The 13,802-nt window shown below is 36.1% G+C and overlaps 1 protein-coding gene across 3 annotated transcripts in view; it reads right to left on the bottom strand.

Annotated features, from left to right (window-relative positions):
• Positions 1-13,802, bottom strand: part of CDK19 (cyclin dependent kinase 19) — a gene marked incomplete at both ends in the record, with an annotated part of 134,769 nt that overhangs the window by 50,178 nt on the left and 70,789 nt on the right. The window contains one exon of one of the 3 annotated variants that reach the window (XM_084228859.1): positions 622-665. The exons of the other annotated variants lie outside the window; for them this stretch is intronic. Of the gene's footprint in view, positions 1-621; positions 666-13,802 lie in introns of those variants that run through there. 3 annotated transcript variants of the gene reach the window in all.

Here is a 13,802-nt window from a genome sequence, read left to right as displayed (position 1 = left end):
GAGCAGAAACATAGTTCTTATAGCTCAGAATGAGAGATTTAACCTGGTGTAGAATGCTTAAAGCAAAACGGGTACTACGAGGGTGTTTTCTGAAAGTGCTGTGATTCCAATAAATGCTACAAAATCCTAAAGACTTAAGACACTACAAACAACTGACAAGAAACCAAAGATTTAAGATAATACAAACAACTGACAAGAAACCAAAATAGAGACTGATCCAATCACTGCTACTTAACAGGCTAGTTTCTGAAGCAAAAAAAAGTTAATTTCTCTATCACAATTTACTGAAGACACAGATGAATAAAAACATTAAACACAAAAGTCCAATAGTAAGAAAACTGACAAATTATGGCATATCATATATTGTAATCTTGAATACATATGCTAAATTTTAAATATATTAGACCATATGCTATATATAACATATACAATACCAAAAATATGTATTAAATGATATAATTGTCATGTAATTAAAAAGACAGAAAAATATAAAGTATATTTATAAAACAGGAAATATGCCAAAACATTAATACAGTTATCTCTGGGGAGTGGAATTATGTATGATTTTTCTATTTTACAAGTTTTATACAATGACTATTACAATTATAATTTAAAACACACCCCAAAAGACAGTTCTTTCTCTCCAGACTCTATCTACTGAGATAAGATGCCATCATACTGCACATTTCTTAGTGGTTGATCTGGGAAGAGACACAGTAAAAGAGGATGGTCATACTTGAACTTTCCTTAATTCTGGGCAATATCAGATTTTACAAATAGACTTTAATCTCTTGCCACACAAATATTTGTTCAAGGTAACATCACGCAACTACAAATATGCTTTCATTACAACCAAAGAGAAGTTTAGTGTAGCATGTTTTCGTGTGAAAATCCTACACTAAATGATAAAATCTCCTATGCCAGATACTCAGAGTATCAATGTGATCCCAAAGGAGCCAAATGCAGAATATGCAGCGGGCATGCCAAGATTTTTACTTGATCCCCTTTAAAGGACATGTAAGTGACAACTTCTCACAATCCTCAACACACAACAACCTAAAATGACTATCTTAACTTTTTTTCTCCAAAGCCCTCTTCAGGATCCTGACTCAATTCGGGGAGCCTTGTGCTAGACTAACAACAACAGACCAGGAGGGTGAGAAAATTCACCAGAGCCAGAGCAGGGAGCAGAGCAGGCAGAGGGACTGAGGTACACTGCTGAGGGAAGCAGCGGGCGGCAGGAGAGGTCTGTGGGCCATGCGGGACCCTCCTCCGGTGGCTGGGGAGCAGCCGGAGATCGAACCGGTGCTGCAGAGGCTGCGGGCAGCTTCGCAACCCAGCACTCAACCGCTGCACCACTGGGGAGGCCCGGGATCTATTTGATTTTATCCACATATCTTTCTTCCCCTTTCACCCCTTACTTTCTGTACTCTAAGTCTCTTATGTCCACATGGATTCCAGATTCCTTTTTTCAGAGCATCTGAATGGAAAGGGTCCTCTTATGCTTCAATAATTCAATTATCTCAAAGTAAATCCAAACTTCTATTTGTTGTAAGTATTTGTATGATTTGTTTGACCACAGACCTTTCCTGTTGGTGAGAATGGCACTGATTCAGAAAGGAGGGTGCATCTTATTTTTAATGGATGTCCCTCTTTCCCCAGTCCACTCTCTCCTCCTCCAAATGAAGATAAATGAAGTGCATTTCATGCAAATAGAAAATTTAGCTCAGTATCCCTATACTGAAATTTAAGAATTAGCAGGTTGAAACAGGATACTCTCTCACCTGTGATAGGCCTTTGGGAAGCTGTTCCTCACAAGCACATAAACACATGTTAACCTTCCAGCAGGTGGCACTCATACTCTGAAAAGGGGTCTATAAATCAGTAACCTAGTCCTGGCTCAAGGTGGCCCTCAATTGTTTACTTTAGGTACAAGTAATAAGTTTCAAGGAGGTCAAAGCTCCCTATTGCCACCCAGCAGAAGTAACAGTGAGGCAGCAAACATAAGTCAAGAAGTACAGGGTTTGGCATTCAGAGATCTGCATTTGAGTCCTGACTTACTAGCTGCATAATAAAGTAATTTGCTTGACTCCTCTGAGCCTCACTGATGAACAAAAATGTCTACTGACAAACATCGACACAGTTAAAATGAAAATAGAAATAACAGTATCAGTAAGGATTAAATGAATGTAAGTCCTTCACTATATAACCTAATGCTTAGAACATATTAAGTACTTGAACTTGATAAATTAGCTATTATTATTATTATTATAGCCACCACTATTTACAAAGATGTAAATAGTGAGAAATATTGAAATAATTATTTTCATTTTGTAAAGACAAAATGAGTCTAAAAGAGACTCACTGTGAGTCTAAAGGAGATAAAATATGCACAATGCCTAGCATACTGTAAGTTCTTGATTAAATAAAAAAAAAAAGCTGTTGTAAAGCAGAAAAGACTAACCATTCCAGGCAGTTGGATAATGTAAGAGAGAGATGCTGCGATGGTACCATAGCTATTCCTTACTAAAGCACCTGAAACACTCCTGTAGTAGATTCTAAAAGGACACTAGCGCTATATGAAAGTTATTTCCCTTTCCATTTTGCAACAGACAATTTGGTTTCCCTTTATTTCTGACTTCAAGTACTTTATGTACTTGGCCTGAGACAGAGAAAGATCTGAAAACAAGCAAGGATTATAATAAACAAGAAGTTTGTATCTCCTTGACTATGATAGCATAAATGTTCTTTTTAAAGTATAAATGTCTAAGCATATGAATAAACACTGAAGTGTTTATTGGGACCAAAATGTTTGGATCTTTGTAAAATACAGTTTTATGAGTCGAGGAGGAGTTCAAAGCCTTTCTGATCAGCCAGTGTTTCCTTTTTCTGTGCAGTCACGTATCTGCCACACGAGGTGTTGCTCCAACCACATCCAATGTGCCCATCCCCCAGGATTTTCTGATTTCTTCTGGGCTGTGCTTCCCGTGCTCTACCAGCAACTCTAATATCCCAAACTTTCCAGTCCTTCTAATCCTCAGCCCAACAGGTAGAAAATGGAAGGCAGTTTTCTATTTTCTAAGAAACTTATTAGTTTGATTATCTTTACAAAATGAAAAATAATTATTTCAATATTTCTCACTAATCTTGCTATAAGATTTTAAAAAAGCCACTTGTGATCAATTGGGAAGGTAGCTAAGGAGGAGGTGGTGGAGGGGCATAGGTTTATTATTTCCTTCACACACCCCCTTTTTTTTAATATTTTAAGCGTTAAATTGAAACATTCTCAGATGTTTGGGGAGGACACTGTCTTACAATGTGTGCCTGCCTTCAGGAGAGGCAGTCTTGAGCAGGTGAATCATAAGACATTCATCACATGTAACATGCTACAATCACCCCTCCCTCCCAGTCCTTGTCTCTTGATTTGTTGTGCTACTTTCCCCTTATTTTGCTACATCTCTAGAGTTAAGCTGGTTTTACTTGAATGATTCTTTACAGACAAAAATGCAAACACCCTTAAAATTTGTATTAACTCCTCCTGCAAATAAATGAAGCAGCAATATAATATTAGTGTTTAGTCTTTTATATAACATATTCCATGTGAGAAAACTGAACAAACTACTTATAAGTCAATAGCATCCTGAATACAGAAAGTCTAAATATGAAAAATGAAACATACGTAATTTAAAACAAAGAATTTGTAAAGTAAAACAACCTGGAATTCTCAGGGTGTTTCTGATTCTTTGAGGGATAATCAGAAAAACTTCTCACTTTCTGTTCTGTGCTGAAATCTTTCCTACTTTTATTTTTATCAAAACTAAATTTTTTATTCAGTGCATTGGAGGTTTCAATAAATAAAGTCCTAACCAATGTTTAGTTCCTTGCCATTTTTCCTTTTCTCTCATTGAAGTAAAATTAGGTAAAAATAGCTAACTTAAAATAACGTATTTAGATCTTGGCGTAAAAAGAAAAAAAAAGTGTGGACTTATTCTCCAAAATTATCTCTAGTCCTCTTTTTAAAGATCTATTCTGTAGTCATTTCCTAAATCTCAGATTCTACCCCTAAAATCACTCCTAAACTCTGATCAATCAATTTCTAACTATACAACCACACAAAATCCCTCTGTACCTCAAAATCCACAGATCCAAAACTGAACATCACCAAACTACCCTCTATCACCTTCATGTGTCCACTATTCCTGCAATTATAGGAATATTTCTCCATCACCAAGGCAGGCTCAAAGCTTATATTCAGTCACTGAAGTGGTAATGCCAGACATTCTGAAAGTGAAATAGCCAACAAGTATTAGACAAATTCTCTCAGAAAGCAAAAACTCTTCCTTTACCTGTAAGATCCTCAGGCAGCACCAGCTACAAGATGAGGGAAAGATGAATTCTAGAGGAGTTCTACTTGGTTGCCTGTTTTAACTAAAGAAAATGTAAACTGTATATATTAGAAACATGTTAGAAAGATATGAGTTAGGTATAAAACCAGGTAGCTTGAGATTGCACTGAGATAAAAATAAGATTTACTATGGCCATTTAGGATAAAAATACTATTTATTTTGCTTAATTTATCAAACACTAACTTCAAGTTATTTTCAAATTTACCAAATTTCTTGAACATTCTTATGTAACTCTGTATAAAAGTTGTCTAATATATGTTGATTACTCATCTTTCAAAATGACTGGCATATCAATCATCAGCCATACCATCTCAGATATTATAAGGAACTATATATATTTACAATTTATAGTTAGGGTTTTGATTAATTATCAATGGTCAAATTACCAGTACCAATAAGTCAATGTATCACTCTGCTTCTAGACAAGGTAAACACAGTGTAGTCAAGGCTCAAATAAATTAATCATTTATAGTTCTTAAAGATCTCACAGGAATTTTAGGAGTAATCGTAAGGAAAGCTACTAAATCATGTGACCAAAATATAATCCAGGAAAAGTCCACTGTACTGTTTTCATTAAACAGAAAATCCACTTCCTCCAATTCTAATAAACCTTTATATGCACTATCAGAAAACACAGAGAGAGATGAGTTTCCACAATGAAATTAATGATTCCTTTTATATTAAACATCTACTATTTTTAATTTAAAAATCCTAAATATTTCCACTGACTGCCAACTTTAGGGGCCTCCCTGGTGGCACAGGGGTTAAAGACAGCGCTATCAAGCCATCACCAGCCACTGCAGGATGAGTTCAATCCCCGCCAGAAAGGGAGCTAACTCACATGGCACAGCAGACCTCTCTTGTATCATCCATTGCTCCCCTCAGTAGTATATTTCAATAGATCCGCCTGTTCTGCACCCCACTATCTCTGGTGAATCCTCTTACCCCCTGCACCTCTCGCTTACGCCCCAGTTCTTGTATGCATAAATAAATCTTCTAAAATAAAAAAAGTGGTTGTATAAAAGAAGTCACCTAATATCATTACTTTTGTGTAGAAGGACAAGACTGAGGAAGGAAGAGGTTTAAATTTTTCATTTTCAATCTTTCTGTACTTTTAAAATTCTAAATGTGCACAGTTCTTTAATACCTTTTTTTTTTCTTTAATATTTTTGAAATGTCATAAGGAGCTACCTGGAGGAACAACTTATTAGTAATTTGGATTTACGATCTTACGTGGTGCTGCATTTTTTAAAATTAACTTTTATTAAAAAAATCTATATTGGGCCTCCCCAGTGGTGCAGCGGTTGAGCGCTGGGCTGTGAAGCTGCCCGCAGCCTCTGCAGCACCGGTTCGATCCCCGGCCGCTGGGCGAGTGTCCCACATGGCGCGCAGACTTCTCCTGCCACTCCCGCTGCTCCCCTCAGCAGTGTGCTTCGGTCCTTCTGCCTACTCTGCTCCCTGCTCTGGCTCTGGTGAATTCTCTCACCCTCCCCCGCTTCTGACTGTACCCACTGTTTGTATAAATAAATTTGAAAAAAAAAGAAAAAAAATCTATATTAAGATGCTGCTTTTTTAAAGAGCAGCTTAGGACAACATGGATATATGTGGAGTAGATTAAGTGCAGTGATATCAGTCAAAAGGAGAAAGACAAATACCAGATGATTTCATTCTCATGTGGAATACAAAGAAAGAAGAAAAAGGAACTGACAAAAATAAACCAAAAATAAACCCTAGAAATTGCAGAACTGAAGTTATAAAAGAGAAGGGTGGAAGGAAGAAACAAAGGGTGGGAGGGGGCCCGATGGTCTAATGTAATGGGATAAGGGTGCTTTGGTGATAAGTGTGATGTGGTGATACAGATCTGAGGAGGTGTGAACCTATCCCCCTAAATCATACCCAATATTGTAAACCAGCATTACTGCAACAATAAAACATTTTTAAATAAATAAGCTGAAATTTATGACCCATTAGTAAATTATGAAGTCAGTTTAATGAGTTGTAACCAGAATTCCAGTCAGCTACCCTATCTCCAAGTGACGTCACCTGAACTGGACTGAATTTTAAAAAATTGAAAACACCAGTATACAGTATAGGTTTTGAACAAAAGAGAGAACCATAGCAAAAGTGGGTCACCTTTAAAAGATTTCAAAACCACTGCTCCAGGATACTATGTTAAAGTATTTTGAATAGAGTACTCAAAAATTCTTAATCCATTTCATGACCAAGAATCATTTTATATTAAACTTAACTTGAAGATATGTCATTAGTTGAAATGGTAATGAAGAAAAAGGTAAATTTTCTGAAAATTCTAAAAAGACATATTAAGACACCTAAAAAATATATACTGACTTGACTGAATTCTAAAACAATGATTCTTCATACATATTATGTGGAATAGTCCCGTATTATAATTTATACACATTACTAGTCTCTGGGATTGACAAGACTGAAATTAAAGGAGTTTGATGAAGACTGTCAATTTATTAAAACTCCACCAAAATTAACTGACATTTTTTAATGTTAGGCTACCTAGTTATTTTGGAATATTGACAAATGACCATATAACTCAAATATATATACAACACGGAACTGTGAAGGCGTGTACTTTCAGTTCTTTTTTGATGTCAAAGGATATATTTGTTCTGCTTACAAACACAATCTATTACCCAATCACCTATTGATCAGGACAGATAACTACAAAATGACTAATCAGAATTAGGAACACAATCCAGTTGCTAAAATCAGTAAAATTAAAGAATTACAGAGAATGAAAAGACTGTTTTCACCAAAACATGGCAACCAAATCATGTGTATTATATAGTCAGAGCTTGAACAGAAGCCTGTTTTGTTTTCAAAGTTCACTGACTTCAATTTCATGTTATCTTGACTGTTTGCTTTGTATGTTTTTTCTCCCTTTCTTCAACCCCCTTCCCCCACCAATCTTTTGCTGGCTTTTTACTTTCTTTGTTCCTTTCCATTCACAAGGGCTTTGCTATTAATGATCTCCTGCCCTTTCAAGTCCCCAAGGCAATTATATATACCACAGGCATACATTCAGTGGTACATACACCACTAGAGTTTAACTAATAAATTCTTGTTATTTAGATTTTGTATCTATATCCTAATGTTTTTATACAGACACACTGCATATTTATATTAATTATTTGGTAAAATGTATGGTCATCCTATATTGTGTGTGAAGTCAATATCAGTAAATCCTTTCAGTTATATTTTTATTTTCTCATATAATCCAGAAGTCAAAAGTTGTTGAGAATATGGGTTCTACAACTAAACACATTTAGGGAATCTACATATGCCCCAGGAGTGCAGGACCATAGAACAAGTCTAAATCTGAAAGTGATGAGTACAGTAAGTATAAAAGAGGAGAGGGAGGGTGGGAGGATAGTTACCTGACACAGGTGATGGCAACAAGGATAGTAAGGAGGCTAAAGGTGGAAAAAAGAGAGCAAGACAGAATAAATAGGATTTAGTAACTTGATAGATTGAGAACACATGATCCAGGAGGATATAGCAACTGAACAAAAATTGAACAATGAAAATTATTTATAGCTCTGAGTTGGGGGGAAATGTTGTTAATATCAGACATGATGAATTTGAGATGTCCATGGGGTATAAAGGTGGTGGTCTTGGTTGGATATTTGGATCTAGAAATCAGGAGAGTGCTCAACTGGAGACAGAAAAACAAAACAAAACTGGGGAGTTATCAGCATGGATGAGATTGCCCAGGAAAGTGTTTTACATGAACAGATGAGAAGGGCAATTAGTACAGAGCTCTTTGGGGAAATAAAAACACAATGGTCTCAAAAAGAGACATTTAAGAAAAAGAAGATCACATAAGGACTTGGATTATATGCTCAGAGAATAAGTCTCCTCCTAGGAGAGGATATTTTTATAAAAACCAAGAAGGGTTTCCTTCCTCTCAGATAATGGTATTGAGGGAAGCATCTTTTGGATTTGTCAATCTTTACTAGAGGTATTTAGGAAGCTTAGAAGTTTCTCCACTGAAACTAGAAGTTCCATGAGGACAATTATCACATCTGTCTTGTTCATTGTTACTTATTGCAAAGAGAACATGGCCAGTAATGCAGCAGGCACACAGTAAACAATTTTTAAGCCAAATGGAAAGTGGAAACAAAGTTAGACTACAATAAAAGCAAGACTGTCCTTGATAGTTAATTGTAAGGAGAAACCACCAGACTATGAATGGAGGAGCACGAAGGGCTCAGAAAGGCAGTCTTATATTGTTGTTTTGTACAATAGGAGTCTTCAACATTTTTTAGAAATGGAGAGAAAAGAATCCATGGGGAAGGAAGAAAAAGTAAATATCTGCTCAGATTTCACGTATGACTCTTCCCAGAATTATTTGCTAACTGTAGCCCAAATGAATAATTCGTTGAAGACTGGAAATGTTTTTTAAAAATGAGTAGGAAAAAAATGACCTCCTTAGAAGCGAGTATGGCAAAATCAACCACTAAACCACAGTATTTTTTTCCTAGCTTTCTCCCTTCTTCTACTTCTAAATTAACAAATTACTAAAGATGTCTTTAGAAATGGCAGCAAGACCTTGTGGGAGTCAGAAGTTGATAAGGGTTGGATGGTGAAGAAGGAGGAGGTAGAACTGAAAAAACAGTGGAGTTGAAGGATCCTTCAGAAAGGAGATTAGGGTTCTTTTTCTCCTGCCCCCAGGCTTGCCTCCTACCTCAGCCTCCCCAAACAATGCCACCCAATGTGCCACGCCTCCTCAGAGCACAGCTGCTTCGTGCCAGAAAGGTATTTACCCTGATAAGCAAATAACACAGTCATCTTCAGGTTCGTTTCAAGCACCCTGTTCTTTATGAAGTCATTTACTGATAGCCTTTCACCATTGTTTGCCTACCACTCCCCTCTCTCAAAATACAACTGACCACACTGGTATGCCACTCGATACATCTGATTGTTATAGCTGTTTGTCCACCAAACCAGAATGCCACCTGTTACTGTTCCAGACTGGAATCTTCCTTTTCACTTGCCTTCCTCCCCAGAGCCTAGAACAGAATGCGAACCATAATATGGATTCTAAGCCAAGTGAAACACAAAAGTTTGCTGTGAAAAACTTTGGAAATACAAAATTCAAGACTATCTACCAAAGCAAGAACCTAACTAGATGTCTACAGCTTTGCCAATAATTCACATCATCATTGGAGTATCTGAATTTTAACTCTAGAAATATGTAGTCACAAACAGAACCATTTCCAAATAGAACTGAATGTACTATTTTTGCCCCAACTGTGACAGATGCAGATTAAAAACAAAAGTAATTGTATATTATAGTATCTTCCCAGATGTAAATGTGATTAAAATTATAGTTCTACATGAAGGAATAAGTCTCTATTCCAGTACTGTATTTCCATTGGCCTTAATTTTACAAATTTTCAATAATGACAAGAATAGTTATGTAGTTCTAAAGAGTGATGAAATCTATATTAGAAGTCATAAATCTCTCATTTATTTGCCACATTTCACTTTTGTTTAATCTTATATTAAATTATATAATTATATTAATCTTATATGAAAGTGCCATATTTCACTTTTGTTATATCTTATATTAATGACCTAGGTACATAGTAAGTTTTAAACATTTTAAAATTATAATAGTTAATGCTCAAGACAAGATTTAAAAAACATAGAAAAACACAAAGAAGAAAATACAGATCACCTGTAATCCTACCAATTTAATTGAATTTTAATATGTAACTCCTAAAATCTTTCCTTTGCACATATAGCTATAGTAACAATAAGAATAACCACAAAATAAGCTGCCTTATCTTAATACAGGCTAAAACAGGCACGATGTTAAGCAATTCAGCCACTTTTTTTTAAAGATTTATTTATTTATTTATTTATTTATTTATGCACGCACTGGGTACAGTCAGAAGTATGGGAGGGTGAGAGAATTCACCAGAGCCAGAGCGGGAGCAGAACAGGCAGACCGACAAAATAACACTGCTGAGGGGAGCGGCGGGCACCGCAGGAGAGGTCTGTGCACCATGTGGGACCCTCGCCAGTGGCCAGGGAACCGGTGCTGCAGAGGCTACAGGCAGCCTCGCAGCCCAGCGCTCATTCGCTACGCCACCAGGGGAGGCCCTCAGCCATATTATTTTAATTAATCTTTAAACAACCCAATGAGACAGATACAGTTTTTAATCTCTAATAGTGGGAAAACTAAGGCTAAAGATTTTAAGCAACTTACACAAAGTCACACAGCTAATAAATGGCAGGACAAATATTAAGTTAATCTTGTGATACCTAAGTTCCAGGTCCCATATATGTATGCACACACACAATTTTCAAATATACACACCAGAAACATGGGAACACATTAACCACAAATTTTTGTAACCAGTCCATTTTATTTAACATATTGGAAACAACTCTTCTATCAATAAACCTCTATCTACATCAGCAATTTTAATGGCTGCACAATATATAGTATTCCATTGTCTGGGCGTGAAATAGACTGCTTTACATTTATGTTGCTCTCATCTTTTAAAGTAAAATTTTATTTAGTGAACACTGGTTTGTAACATTATGCTAAATTTCAGGTGTAGAGCATTATTATTTGACATCTGTATACACTACATCATGATCACAACCAAAAGTCCAGTTCCTACTCCTCACCACACAACTGATTCCCTTTCCTTTTTCACCAATCCCCTAATGTCTCACTCCAACACTATATATGCTTTTTTAATATTAAAAACAATACTGTGATGAATAGCTATCTATTTGAAAGGAGGAACAGAAGGGGGGAAGGAGGAAGTTTTTTAAGTTTATATATATTAACACAGTTTTAAATAATAACTTGATCCTCAATGAGCTCTCTTTACCTTTCCATTTAAAACCTGCTTAAGAAATAAGTACCTGGAAAATATTTGCCTTTAAAAAGTGTCAGAATATAAATAGCAAGAAAGAGCAGATTGTTACAGATTTATTGTGCAAACAGAAACTATACATAGAATCTTTATTCATGGAAATGCAATTTCTTTGAGGTAGAAAGGGGTATTTTCCAAATTTCTAAGTAAGAAAATAAATATCAGCCCACGTGTAATTACAGAATGAAAGAGCAGAGACTGAAAACAGGAATTCTAATTTACAACTCGAACTGCAATTCACAATCACATTAGAAAGTCTATTTTAAGAAACTGTATTACACTTGAAATTTTTACAATCAAAAATATATACAAGAGGACAATCTGACCAAAAAAATAATTATTAATAGATAAAAGTTCCTGTGCACATGTCATCTGTTAGTGATATGCACCTACATATAATTAGGTGTTACTATTTTTCCAAACAGATAAACAGGATTTTCTCTTTAGGGATTCATCATCACGAAAAGATAACAGTATCAATTCTAATTTCATGTTCAAAATCACTCCATTCAATCAGCTATGTACAGATCTGAGAATATTATGATACAACTAGTAGATCACATATACCAATACAAAGCACTAGACATCACTTGAGAAGAACAAGACACCACTTGTTACTAGAAAAAGCATAAACAATAGCAAAACATTAATTTCTAAATAAACATACAAAATTAGTGTTAAAGCCAACCCAAACAAAAAGCTTTGTTATCTAAGCCTTAACTTCATGCTTTGTCTAAGTGCCAAGACCGTTTTGTGAGAGATCTGTTCTGGTTTTTCAGCAACTCACCTGGGAGTCATTTTTGTCTCATCTGGGAAAAGCCTGAAACCACTGTGTTCTATCAATGCCAGGCCTGACTGACTTGTTTACAGAATTAGGAGCCACCGCATAGAAACAACTCTGAACAGAACCCTCAGCCATCAGTCAAAAAGACAGAGCAGGTTTAAATGGAAATATAATAAACCCCTAAACAAGAGGGATCTAATCTACCATACAACAGACTTCATTTCCCTATTACACTGATGCGCTATATCCAAACACCAACAAAAAAAAAGGGGGGGGGGAGCACAAATGATCTAATTTTATTCCATCTACAATAAGAGAGCTTACAAATAATTTTGAGTATTAGATATCCATTATGAACTATAATGTTCTCAAAAGAAAAAAAAGCAATGCAATAAATGAGAAGCATTTTATAGAGAAAAGAAATTTTGGTATATGAAAAAGTTAAAATCCTACAGTAATTAAAACTAATTAAGGGCTTCCCTGGTGGCGCAGTGGTTGAGCGCTGGGTTGCGAAGCTGCCCGCAGCCTCTGCAGCGCCAGTTTGATTCCCGGCCGCCAGGAGAGGGTCCCACATGGCGCGCAGACCTCTCCTGCAGCTCACTGCTCCCCTCAGCAGTGTACTTCGTCACTCTGCCTGTTCTACTCTCCGCTCTGGCTCTGGTGAATTCTCTCACCCTCCCGCACTTCTGACTGTACCCAGTGCTTGTATAAATAAATAAATAAATCTTTAAATAAATAAATACATAAAATCTTTTAAAAAAAAGCTAATTAAAGAAGAGAAATGATACTGTAAGTTTCCTAGGAATATATTATAATAGGCAATATTAGTCTACACATCTCTGTGTAAATAGCGGATAAACAATGATAGCTATTTTCTGTAGAAAAGGATTAATGAAGTAATTAATTGTGCCTCTGTATTAATTATATCTCTATATCCAAAACTAATTATTTTTTAAAGAAGGACCTAAAAAATGAAAACACGATTTGTATTTCAAAAAGGTGTTTGAGGGCCTCCCTGGTGGCCCAAGCCTCTGAAGCACAAGTTCGATCCCCGGGCAGCAGGGGAGCAACCCACATGGCGAGGCAGACCTTTCCTGTCTCGTCTGCTGCTCCCTTCAGCAATGTGTTTACATCAGTCTGCCTGTTCTTTTCCCCACTCTGTCTCTGGTGAATCCTCTCACCCCCCACAACTCTGGCCTGTACCCCAGGTCTTGTGTGCACAAATAAACACATCTTTAGGGGAAAAAAGCTGTTTGAATTATGTAAATCTTACATTTTATACCAGGTTCAGCAAATGTACTTTTGCCAGAGATAGACAAATTTATTCATCAATTAAAATGTCATGATGTCACTAAGCAGTGACTGGAAATGTCCTAGTGTTTTATACCCCCCTTCAAACTACATTTTGGTATGAGTAAGTAAGAAGGAGTAAGACTGAAAGACAAATATCTGACACAAGTTAAGGAGGAAAATGTGGTATGCATTTGTAAATGATGAAGCATTTACAGGGTAACTATCAATAGATATACATATAAAATATGCATATTAAATAGATCACATGAAACTCATGTAGCTACACATGAAAAGTGTAGCTACTTTTTTTTAAATTCCAGTTGCACAAATTTACAATGCTCCCCAACTGACATAATGTTCTGGGTGCAAATAAGTTAGGATATGCTC

Source organism: Talpa europaea, assembly GCF_964194135.1.
Source record: "Talpa europaea genome assembly, chromosome: 2".
NCBI classification, from domain to species: domain Eukaryota; kingdom Metazoa; phylum Chordata; class Mammalia; order Eulipotyphla; family Talpidae; genus Talpa; species Talpa europaea.
This window is presented reverse-complemented; position numbering and strand designations above follow the sequence as displayed.